The sequence below is a fragment of the Arvicanthis niloticus genome, chromosome 2 (genome assembly GCF_011762505.2).
Source record: "Arvicanthis niloticus isolate mArvNil1 chromosome 2, mArvNil1.pat.X, whole genome shotgun sequence".
In the NCBI taxonomy this organism is placed as follows: domain Eukaryota; kingdom Metazoa; phylum Chordata; class Mammalia; order Rodentia; family Muridae; genus Arvicanthis; species Arvicanthis niloticus.
Window position 1 is genome coordinate 89,144,133 of NC_047659.1, and position 13,191 is coordinate 89,157,323.

General features: G+C 42.3%; 1 long non-coding RNA gene across 1 annotated transcript in view; it reads right to left on the reverse strand.

Moving 5' to 3' along the window:
- LOC117702806 (uncharacterized) overlaps positions 1-7,645 on the reverse strand; it is a 33,740-nt gene extending 26,095 nt beyond the window's left edge. Inside the window, exon 1 of the long non-coding RNA XR_004606104.2 lies at positions 7,545-7,645. This is a non-coding gene — a long non-coding RNA (uncharacterized LOC117702806). The remainder of the gene's footprint in view (positions 1-7,544) is intronic.
- Positions 7,646-13,191: the final 5,546 nt, after the last annotated feature.

The following is a 13,191-nucleotide window of genomic DNA, read 5'->3' on the forward strand; positions in this document are numbered from 1 at the left end:
GTGGTCCTTCAGTGCAAAGCCTGTCTGTTGAATTCAGCTGACCAAAGCCTTCCATTTCACACAATCTGTTATTCCTTCTAAAAGTATAGAAATGTACCTGATTCTCTTATATAGTATGAGCAAACTTGTAACAAGAAAAGTTAAATATCATTTTTTAATTGAGTCTAAATTTACTATTGCAAAGAAATGCATACTCGATAGGAATCTTCCAGAGTCATTAAATCAATACAGAATATGATTTTTCCACATCCTGCAATAACTATGAATCTTTTCCTTAAAAAGAAAACAGTACCTCCCAAATTGAAAAAACAATCTAAAACTGAATTGCTAAAATTCCACTGAATGACACATTCTCCTAGAAATCACTTCCTGGCAGATAACTCCCTGATACTATTTTCTGGAAAGAAAAAAAAAAGCCATAGAGACACATATCTTTTGAGCACACTTAAAAAATGAACTTTGTCAAACAGGGAAATACTGCTCCTTGCAGGAGCTAAAAAACTATTTTAAAAAAATCAAGGAAATCTTTCTTCAAATCATTGGTCAAGTGGGCCCATGATTGTGGCTATTGTCATTTGTTCCTTCCAATGATGCCACCCACTTTAGACCCAAGACTAGGAGGAATCAAGTTGGAACTGTCCTGAAGTCTCTTCTCTGAGTACAAGTTGGAACTGTCCTGAAGTCTCTTCTCTGAGTACGAGCTCTCATGGAATCAGAGGGTGAGATGAAAGCTACCATGAGAGAAAAGTAAGCAGTCGTCCTACCAACTGTAAAGCCTATGAGCCACAATGAACAGCCTAGTAAGAGATCCCAACTGTACAGTAGTGACACTTGCATCACCAGAGTAACTAACAGATACTCGGACTTAAGGACTACTCAAGAGGAAGGAATTTATAAACGGTTCTGTAAACCTAGACAACTATTCATGGCTGGAGAATCATGGATCCTAAAGGAGAGCCCATAATTGCCATTCAGCCAAGTCAATGTAGCTTCTAACTTATACCTGCCTCCGTAAATCCTTCACCGAAGAAGCTTCCTTCTGCATATGGTGGCTGCTACAGAGACACACAGCTGGTCCAAATGCAGAGAGCAAGTGGTCATGGGGTGCTGTGGTGGTTGAGTAAGAATGGTTTCCATAAGTTCTTCCATTTAAATGCTCAGAGAGTGAAAGGGTTAGGAGGTGTGGCCTTGTTGGAATGGGCTTTGCCTTGTTGGAGGAAATGTGTGGCAGGATATTCCCCGTCCCCTACATTTGCAATAAAGCTCGGTAATTGGGGAGGAGCTAATGTGGGAGGAGCGAAGAGTGGGAAAGAGAAGGAAGAGGAGGAGAGAAAGAAGGAGACTGGTAAGAGAGGAGGAGACAAGCAGCCATGGCGAACTAAGAATGGTTCAAGAGCAGTCCTGGGTAACAGGTTATATCTAAAGGTTAAGTATTGGGTAACAACTCTAATTGTGTAAGCATCTTGTTAATTGAGCATTTTCAAACGTATAAATCCTTTGGATAATCTTTAAGCATTAAGAGTAGTGATGACGCTTGCCTTTAATCCCAGCACTTGGGAGGCAGAGGCAGGCTGATTTCTGAGTTCCAGGCCAGCCTGGTGTACAGAGTGAGTTCCAGGACAGCCAGGGCTATACAGAGAAACCCTGTCTCAAAAAAAACCAAAAATACCAAAAGAGTCTCCATTCTACTGGGTAACATGAGCATGACGGGTATCGTCTGGGGCTTAGCAGAGAACCATAGGGTGATGGGGTTGGCCCAAAATCTATGCTTTGGGCTATGGTCTCCATGGAGCTGATCGGTGGAACCAGCTGCCCGGTAACGTCTCGTGGGGTGTTTTTGACCTCTGGCCGCTTCTAGCTGCACCACTCTTGGCCTCTGGCCCCTTCTAGTCGGGAACAAGGTGGGCAGCTCAGATAGCTAGCAGAGCTGGACTGTGCAGTGGCATTGCTAAATATCTCCTGTTACAGAAATGTGAAACTAGAGTTTGGGAGGAGAGGAAACTGAGATTTCAAAAGCTCAAACCAGGCCCAGTGGCTCTCTCTTTTCCTGATGCTTGCCTACCCAGATGTAGAGCTCTCAGCTTTCGCCACTAAGTCTGCCTGTGTGTTGCTGTGCTTCTTGCCATGCTGATAATATACTAACTGCTGAAACTGTAAGCCGGTCCCCAATTAAACGCTTTCCTGTAGAACTGTTGTAGCCATGATGTTTTTTTCCACAGCAATAGAACGTTGACTAAGACAGGTGCCCAGTCTAATTAGTTCATCTACAATGTGAGTCCATATATCTAAGACTCACAAAATGTCTCAGAAAGGGGCACAGGAAGATCGTAAGAGCCTAAGGACCAGGATGTCTGCTGTAAGATTCTGTTTTCTAGTCAAGACAGGAAAGCCACTCCCATGAGAATCTCAATAGTTTGGTTGTTTAAACAAGACCTGCATTAGGACCTTCATGTCAATACACCAAAGTGCATTAGGACATCCGTGTCAATACGCCAAAGAAGATGGAGAACATTTCACAAGGCTGCACCCAGGATAAAGAACTATAGGCAATCAATGGCAGCTGAGGGAGGAAGCATCAGGTTTTGTTCTGGAACAATTTTGGGGCTATCTGGTCCCTAGCAGTCAGACTTAAACACGTGTCGATGGTCAAAACGACATGGATTCAGTAACTTTTATACACATGTGGGTGTGGTAAAGTATATGCAGCAATAATAATTATAGAAGAGGTCACGAATCTGAGAGGAAGTGGGTGAGAGAGGAGTTGGAAGGAAGTAAGGATGGAAATTATATAAATACACGGTACTATATATAATTCTAAAAAGTACCTTAAAATAACTTAATTATATTAAATTTAAAAAATACATAAATAAAGAGAATGGCCTAGAGAGTGTGCTTGTTATGAGCACTTGCTGCTCTTGTGGAAGACCTGAGTTTAGTTCCCAGCACCCATGGCAGATGGCTCATAGCCATTTGTAACTCGAGCTCTGGAGGTAACCAAGTTCCTGGACTCCATAGGCACCCACACTCACATGACAACCCTCTTCTCCAGGAGAGAGAGAGAGAGAGAGAGAGACAGAGAGAGAGAGAGAGAGAGTTAAAAGTAAGTCTCAAAGAAAATAAAACACAAAGGGAGTCCCATCAGGCAATGCTGAAGTCTCAGCGAGTATCCAGCATCCTCCTGTTTCTCAGCAGCTGCTTGCTGAGCACAAGGTCCTTAACATGTCTCTCCCTTTGTCATTTCTCATTAAAGTGAGGACATTTAAGTTGTTTTTTCCAGGTTGTGGATTCAGCAGATGTTTGTGGTGCATGTTGCCAGCTTTTCACCAGCCTTCTGGGCCAATTCAAGCCACCTGCCTTCAAGCTCTTAGAAATGAATGAACCATGTCCAGTTTTCTGAGGAACCGCCAGACTGATTTCCAGAGTGGTTGCACCAGCTTGCAACCCCACCAACAATGGAGGAGTGTTCCTCTTTCTCCACATCCTCGCCAGCATCTACCATCACTTGAGTTTTTGATCTTAGCCATTCTGACTGGTGTGAGGTGGTATCTCAGGGTTGTTTTGATTTGCATTTCCCTGATGACTAAGGATGTTGAACATTTCTTAAGGTGCTTCTTGGCCATTTGAACTTCCTCAGGTGAGAATTCTTTGTTTAGCTCTGTACCCCATTTTTAATAGGGTTATTTGGTTGTCTGGAGTCTAATTTCTTGAGTTCTTTGTATATATTGGATATTAGCCCTCTATCAGATGTAGGATTGATAATGATCTTTTCCCAATCTGTTGGTTGCCATTTTGTCTTATTGACAGTGTTCTTTGCCTTACAGAAGCTTTGCAATTTGATGAGGTCCCATTTGTCGATTCTTAATCTTAGAGCATAAGCCATTGGTGTTCTGTTCAGGAACTTTTCCCCTGTGCCTAGGTATTCGAGGGTCTTCCCCACCTTCTCTTCTATTAGTTTCAGTGTATCTGGTTTTATGTGAAGGTCCTTTATGCCCTTGGATTTGAGCTTTGTACAAGGAGATAAGAATGGATTGATTTGCATTCTTCTACATGCTGACCTCCAGTTGAGCCAGCGCCATTTGTTGAAAATGCTGTCCTTTTTCCACTGGATGGTTTTAGCTCCTTTGTCAAAGATCAAGTGACCATAGGTGTGTGGGTTCCTTTCTGGATCTTCAATTACATTCTATTGATCTTCCTGCCTGTCTCTGTACCAATACCATGCAGTTTTTAGCTACTGCTAAAAACTACTGCTCTAAGCCAGGCAGTGATGGCGCATGCCTTTAATCCCAGCACTTGGGAGGCAGAGGCAGGCAGATTTCTGAGTTCGAGGCCAGCCTGGTCTACAGAGTGAGTTCCAGGACAGCCAGGACCAAAAAAAAAAAAAAAAAAAAAAAAAAAAAGCTTTGTAATACAGTTTGAGGTCAGGGATGGTGATTCCCCCAGAAGTTTTTTGTTTTATTGTTGAGGATAGTTCTCGCTATCCTGGGTTTTTTTGTTATTCCAAATGAATTTGCAAATTGCTCTTTCTATCTCTATGAAGGATTGATTTGGAATTTTGATGGGGATTGCATTGAATCTGTAGATTGCTTTTGTCAAGATGGCCATTTTTACTAAGTTAATCCTGCCAATCCAGGAGCATGGGAGATCTTTCCATCTTCTGAGATCTTCTTCGATTTCTTTCTTCAGAGACTTGAAGTTCTTGTCATTTTGATCTTTCACTTGCTTGGTTAGATTCACTCCAAGATATTTTATATTATTTGTGACTATTGTGAAGGGTGTCATTTCCCTAATTTCTTTTTCAGCCTGTGTATCCTTTGAGTAGAGGAAGGCTACTGATTTGTTTGAGTTGATTTTATATCCAGCCACTTTGCAGCTATACCACCCCTGGGCATATACCCAGAAGATGCTCCAATGTATAACAAGGACATATGCTCCACTATATTCATAGCAGCCTTATTTATAATAGCCAGAAGCTAGAAAAAACCCAGATGTCCTTCAACAGAGGAATGGATACAAAAAAATGTGGTACATTTACACAATGGAGCATTACTCAGCTATTAAAAATAATGAATTTAAGAAATTCTTAGGTAAATGGATGGAACTAGAAAATATCATCCTGAGTGAGGTAACCCAATCACAAAAGAACACATGTGTTATTTACTCACTGATAAGCAGATATTAGCCCAAAAGCTTGAAATAGCCAAGATTCAACTAACAGACCACATGAAGCTCATGAAGAAGGAAGACCAAGTGTGGATGCCTCGGTCCTACTTAGAAGGAGTAACAAAATACTCAAGGGAGCAAATATGGAGGCAAAGTGTGGGACAGAAACTCAAGGAGGGGTCATCTGGAGACCATTCTACCTTGGTGTCTATCCCATGTGCAGTCACCAAAGATAGACGCTGATATGGATGTCAGGAAGTGCATGCTAACAGGAGCCTGATATAGCTATTTCCTCAGAGGTCTACCAGAGTCTGACATATCCAGAGGCAGATGCTCACAGTTAACCATTGATCTGATCAAGGGTTCCCAATGGAGAATTTAGAAGACTAAAGGAGCTGAAAGTTTCGGTGGCCTCAAGAGGAGAGCAACAATACCAACCAACCAGAGCTCCCCAGGATCTAAACCACCAGCTTGGGAGCACATAGGAAGGGACCCATGACTCCAGCTGCATATGTAGGGGAGGATGGCCTTGTCGGACATAGGTGGGAGAGGAGATCCTTAGTCCCTTGAAGGCTGAACACTGATTGGGGAGGAATTTGAGGGTGTGTAGGTGGGAGGGGGTAGGTGGGGGCACACCCTCATAGAAGCAGGAGGATGGGGTATGCGATAAGGGGTTCCTGGGTGGTAGGGGGAATGTGATAAGGGGATAAAATCTGAAATGTAAATATAATATCCAATTAAAAAATTTAAAAATTTTAAAAAATTAAAAAAATAAATGATGACAGCCTTCATACAGATAAAAAGAAAAAAAGAAAAAGAAAGAAATGAATGAGCCAGAGAACTTGGCATAAAGGCAATCTTGTCATCCTGAAGAGCAGGAGTAGGAAATTTGTCTCAAAACGGGGGTGGGGGGTGGGGGGTGGGGGGTATTTAAAAGCCAGTGAGAGACTTACTGCTTTCATTTTTCCCTTTCAAAGAAGAAGTCAAGGGCTATTCCTTGTTTGAATGAGAACAAAGACCGTTGGGGATCAAGGTAGAAGGTAAATATTTGAAATAATGTGTCATTGTATTTTCCATAATGGCCTGTAGTCTTTGAAATCTGACAACTTTCCTATCTACAGGTTGGTTTGTTTTTTCTTATTTGCTCTCTTAGACTGTCAGCCATCAAAGAGGCTCACAAACACACAGGCACCGAAAGGCATTCAGCCAACATGACCTCAGAAGTATTTACATACTGTGATGGAGACCATGATATAATTCAGTTTCTGTATCACTGTACTTTCTGCCAATTACTACTCCAGTGTGTCTCTTGGGGATGTGGTAAGTATTGGTTTAAGATAAAAAGGCAAAGACAAACATTAGTGCATGACATGAGGCATGATTTTCCATGAGGCCATTGTCCCTTAGCCCCCACTGCTGCCTGAACCTCACCACCTACAGTTCTGAGCTCCCATTTCTGTGATGCATCCTGGGCTCCATGGTCACGTGCTCAACAGAGTCATTACCCCTGAGGAACACTGCACTTGGAAATGGCAGGGATGCTGTACATTCTGTGGTTCTGAGTTATGACCAACCTGATATGAGACATTAAAAGCTAAACCTGAGGGGAAAAAATCAGACAGGGAATAGAAATGGCTGAATGAGACAGCACAGCACCACAGGTTGAAATCTGGTAACATGGACAAAATACATGAATGTGAAATTAAAAGGAAAACCACAATGAAAGGAACATTGAAATGGGCTCTCAGAGCACAGAGGCCACCAACAAACTAAAATTTATGCTGTTTGGAATGAAAACTTTGATTGCTTTGTCCCTTTGACCTATGGCATCTAAAAAGAACCCAAATTACTAGATGATAACCTTGTAGCCAGATGGTCCTAGCACATATCATGAGGTAATCAGCTGCTGTTTTCTGGTCATTTCCTTGTTTATACATGCTTTTATTAGAGGCATCTCCCTGCTCCTTCTTTATCAGTTACATGGTCTCAGTTTCCTCCCAATGCATAAAGCTCTCTTTTTTTTTCTGCCTTCCCAGAAAAGTCATTCAGACTAGCTAAACCCATTTTTCCAAAATTACAGCCCCTAAGACCCAAATGTGATCCTTTTGTTTTTACAGTTTCTAAGTTTGAATTGAATGATGCCCACCAATAAAAACACATAATAGGAGGTGCAGGCTATACGCCTTCTACCTGGGGTGGGGGGAGTTCTAGCCTTCAAGATAAAGAGCCAAATGAAGCATAACTGTTTAGTGAAAATCTACACCTCTTTCTGCTCCGTGCACCTGGCAAAACATCATGCATATGCACACACACACATACATACACACACATGCACAACACACACACACACACACACACACACACACACACACACACACCCCTACCTGAGATGCTGGATGCTGTTTTTCTGCACTTCTGCTCTCTACTGGAAGTCCTTCAGCTGTGGGGATTTCCATGCTTGCCTGGAGCCCTTTGGCAAGGCATCCTGTTACTAGAGAACAAAGGGAAGGAAGGACTGTGAAGGATTGACTGTAAGGAATGGTGCCAGAGGAGTCCCTGAGGAGACAGGCAGCTTTCATATGCTCTGAGGCATCCATTTCTATTTTATCTATTTGAAGCCAGGCTCTCCAGGGGATCCCTAAACTCTCTTCATGCAAGTCAGGCTGGTGCACCCTAGCCATGGAGAGATAGGTACAGAAGCAAGCTCCCCTGGGAGCTGTCTATCAGGGCTTCTTTTAAAATTTTGTTTATTTATTCCACTCTCATATATTAAATCCTGACAACAGTTTTTCCTCCCTTCACTCCTCCCAAATTTCTCCCCTCTCCATCCATTCCTTCTTTCATTTCAGAAATGGCAGGCCTCCCAGGACTAGCAACCAGACATAGCATGTTATAATATGACTAGACACATCCTGTCATGTCAAGGTTGGACAAGACAGTTCAGTAGGAGAATAAGGGGTCCAAAAACAGGCAAAGTGTCAAAAACATCCCCACCCCCCACTGTTAGTAGTTCCACAAGAACACCAAGCTCCACAATACACAGCCAAACATTTGGCAGAGATCAAGGAATCTTGCAGAAGAGGGGGAGGAAGAATTGTAGGAGCCATAGGGGTCAAGGATACTACAAGCAAATGACGCATAGAATCAACTATCACAACTTCTTATTGACAAAAAGGAGCTTCGTTTGTAGTGAAGGGGATGTGGGCTACAGAGCTCTAGCAGATGTGAGCAAAATCCATTCTCTATGTCTCACTAACTCTCAAGCTATGACCAGTGTTTCTGCCTTCCCTAGCATCTGTCAAAATATATCTGCCAGGACAAGATTTCCCAACATCATAAAAAGATCTACAAATCTCCTAAATTTTTTGATATAAGAGAAAACTGGCAAAAGCAATCACTTCAAGGTCTGGAAACAAAACAGAGAAAAAGACCAGAGGGAAATGTTTATCCATGAACAACTGATAACCTAGTAAGTAAGGTCCATGTCCCCCTGGCCTGGGGCTGCTCCCATTACCCTCCAGCTCCAGGACATTGGTGAACCATGAACCACCTCTAGCTTACTGCTAGAGGAGTTCACCATGCCTACCATTTTTTATTAGACTGTCAATAAAAATATTAAGTCTGGCAGAAAAAAAAATGTTGGGGATTCTCCTATGTGCTATCATAGTCTGAGGATGTAGGGACAGCCAGAGTATACAGCAGAGAGACAGGCCACTCAGATACTATACATGGAAATTCTAGAAATGAGAGAGCTAGCAGGCTCAAATGAGGCCCCATGATGCCTGTGACACAGCATACTCTCACAGGGGAGACCCATGAGAGCCCAGTAGAACATAAAACCCAGGATGTATTTGAAACCTGCCTGAACTTTGAACCCACGTCTGGTGCATAGCCAGATGTGGAGGCTGCACTGAAGATGTGTGAGCACCACCTCAGCTCCCTCACTAGCTAACTGCCAAGCTATGCAGACCCAGGGCTACCCACTGAAGATGGGCTGTCAAGAGGAAAGTAAGAATGAAAGCAAAACATAATATTCTCTGGATCACAGGGACACTGGCTGTGCAGACAGACTCTAAACAATTAGCCAAAACAATAGTAACAGAAACAATAGCAACAAAACAAACAAACAAAAAACACCCCCAAAAAACCTGTGAGCCCTGATGTTGAATTTAACATGAGGAAATTACCCAAGATAGAGCAGAAAGGAAAACGACTGAAAGAGGTCTCTGGGATCGCCACACCCAGTCATTATGTATGCTCACTGAGAGCCTCAGAGAAAGACAGGGAAAGAAAATTGAAGGGAGTGGTGAAGAACCAAACATCATGTGTGCTGGTAAGTTCCAACAATTTTAAGAAAGCAAATACCCAGAAAACAGATCAGTGAACCGGACAGGCCCAGCAATAAATGATGGCTGGCTTCACAGAGTGCAACGGACTCCTCCCTGAGACATGAAGCCCGCCAGCCTAGAATGTTACAGAGCCAGTGAAGTTCTTTGTATTATGTAGGTTGGGCCCTCTGACATCAATTGACCATCGTACAGTTCTCCCCAGGCATGCCCAGGCACCAATGTGATTTAGGCAGTTCTTCAACGGATGTTCTTCTCTCAGATGATTCTAGACAGTGTCAAACCAAACCAGGACAGGAAGCATTTAAAGTAAAATTAAAAGTGAAAACAAAAGATTTGTATCTGGAGGTCTGTAACCTGTGCAGTAGCAAATGATGTAAAAGTAATTGTCAAAAAACGAGGAAGGTCCATGGCAGTGTGCTGTGGTGAGCCCCGTGCATTCCATATGGTGTAGAGCTGCATTCTAGTGAGTTTGGACCAGTCTGCAGAGCAAGTACTGAAGGGGAAAGGAGAAGAGTAAAGGCAGAAGGCAAAAGGATTTAAAATAAGACATTAAAAACGCATATGTTTGGCAAAGGATGCGTCCAGGCTATATAAAGAGCTTCTATGGGCCTGGAGAGATAGTTAAGAACACTTGTAAAGGACATAGGTTTGGTTCCCCACATCCACATGGCAGCTTACAACCAGCTGTAACTCTAGTTCCAGGGGACTGGATGCCCACTTCTGACTTCTGCAGTTACTAGGCATTCACATGCTACACATACATACATGTAGGCTAATATGTAAGTTTTAAATACATTTTTAAAAACAATTTAATATATATTATATATACACTTTTAAAATATAGAAACAGAGCTGCAATAAAATAGGCTAATACTCATACATTTTCTGTTAATGGTCTCCTGTTTTCATTGTTATCAATTTTTACATGGATAAAATGTCATTTTACCTCCTAAGCACATATAATTTTGTATATAATCAAAACACTAATAAATTAAGAATGTTTTCAAGACCCACTGTGAATGACTAAAAATCTTAGCTATTTCACAAAAGACGATGCAAAGATGCTTGGCATTGTTACTCATCGGGGGTGTGCAGAGGGAAGCCTCAAACAGACACTGCACAACACCCCCTAGTGTGGTTAAAATTTAAACGACAAATGTTACTCATGATCTTACCATTCCTCTCCTCAGAGATCACCCAAAAGAAATGAAAACACATGTCCCCCAAGCATTGCACACAGGAATGCTCATTACGGCTTTATTCACAGCAGCTGTAGCTAAAAGCACTGTGATGTCTCTCAGGAAATGGACAAACAAACCGTGGCATCTTTCTGCAATGCAATATGACTCGACAAGAAGAAGAGGATGAAATGCTGAAACAAGCAAGAGCCTGCATGGACCCCTACAGAGGCATGTCAGAAGGGTAGGATCATGAGACACCAGGGAGATATGTGAGCATCAGTGACAGGAAAATGAGCAAAGCTAATAAGGATGCAAGCAAGTCAAAATGAGGCTGACTTTCTGTGGTGATACTGGCTATGAGAGAACTGTCTAGGAGATAGAAATATCTGTGTTCTTATGCTATATCTTAATCAAAATGTAAAGTTTACAATGCACAATTTATACATCTTACTGCAATTTAATTTAGGTAAAGAAATTTTAAATACTTTAGTAACACACACACCCATATGCCTTCTTTTCCACCTCATTGACTGTGACTGCCTTTCAAAGGTGTATAGAGAGGCTGGTATACAATACATTGGGTGTCATAAATTCTGCTCAGGTCCCAGCCATGAACAAGACTTTTAATTCTAGTTTGTGGTCATCGACAAACTGATGAAACAAGAGGACTTCCCAAGCAAAAGTGAGCAACTAGCTTTGTGGTTAACCCATCGCCAGTTGCCATGTAGACAGGTGTCTGACTCGGTCCAAGGAAGAAAAGATATCCATTACAGAGCCAATCTACTTGCTGGTCTGATCCATCATTTAATATATGATATGTCGCTTGGATACCATAAGCATGAACTTCTGAAATTACAAATCAACAAACTGTTTATGTGAAGAATAAGAATTACATTTAGGGGTGGCACACCTTGAGTTGAAGAGAGGGTTTTGCTCACCAGTGTCTACTCAACTTTTCTAAAAATAGTTGATTTTTAGATACCCCATTCACCGGCTCCCTCTCATTAGATCTAATACTTCAGTTTCTGGGGACTTCAGAAACTAGCAATAACTGTGAAATGACCCATATCTCAATGACTAAAAACCATTTATCTAAAATCCAAAGCTTTTTGAAGAATTTGATACAACCTTTGCTGGCATGCTGAAAGGTTCAGGGATCAGCAGGAAGAGTGGCAAGGACACATGTTCACAATGAAGTGGAAACATTGCAGTAGTTTTCAGAGAATACTCAAAACACTGGGTAAGAAACTGACAAAAGATGAGTGCCAGCACCCGGACTATAAAGAGAGAAGGTCAGCTATAGCCTCCTCTTCATAAATCCAATCTCTATGTCAGGGATTGCTCAGTCATAGCTCCGTTTTTGTTTATTTGTTCTGTTGTTTGTTTGTTGAGTTTCTAACAGAGCCCTAGTTGGCCTGGAACTCATTATGTAGATCAGGCTGACCTTGAACTCAGAGATCCTCCTTTGTCAGCCTGTCAAGGGTTGTTTAGATAAGAGAATCATTCTTTAGCCATATTGTAAAAGTATCCATGTTCTAGTTTCTTTGTTGCTGTGACAAAACAGTCAGACCAAACTTGAGTTCAGAGTGAATAGGAACTTAGAGGCAGGAGGTGAAGCAAAGGGTGAGGAGAAATGCTGCTTACTGGCTTGCTTCAGCTTTCTTGTATAACTCTGGTCTACCTACAAGGAGCACCCACAGTGGAAGGAGCCCTCCAGCATCAACTAGCAGTAAAGAAAATGTCCCATGGGAACATCTGAAGGTGGGGAGACTTCAAATGAAGTTCCTTCTTCCCGAGCGTGACAAGTCAGCAAGGAAAATTAGCCATCAAATATTCTTTGTATTTCTGATGCACTAAAAAGAACCCCTATTGATTATGATACCCTCCATTTGAGAGAAATGACAAAGGCAGAAGGGGGTGAGTTATTCTGCTGTGTACCCCATGAGAAAACTCGCCTCCATGGGTTGTTTGGACTCCTGATGGGCTTGTTTGGTTTTCTTTTCATCAACTCTGGAGAAGAGCTGTAGCAGACAGCTTTTTTGTGGCAGACAGAAACTCTTTAAAAGTCCTGACAAGATTCAATTGCTTTTTAAATTGTTCAGTTGTTGATCAGGTGAAACCAGGGAACAGACTGAGACTCTGAGGCAACTGAAGAAGATGTATGGAGAACAGCTTTGAGGACTGGGAAAGAGATGGGAGCACAGGGGTCAGGAAGATACTGCACGGTAGTCCTGTCCTGAAGCACACGGGTCCCTCCCTGGGTATGGCTACTCCCTGGGAAGTGGGCATGCTCTCCAGAAAGGCAGCACTGAAGGGAGGACTTCCAGGTGTCTTAGCACTGACCCCACTTTAGTCTCAGGATTTCTGTGACTAGCCACAGTTGCCTATTTACAGAAACACTGCTCATTTCCATAAACAGCCTGCCTGTTTACATAAATACCAAGCTTCCCTGAAACATCCTTTGCTTCAAATTCTGTTAAGATTTTTAGTTTTTTGTCACC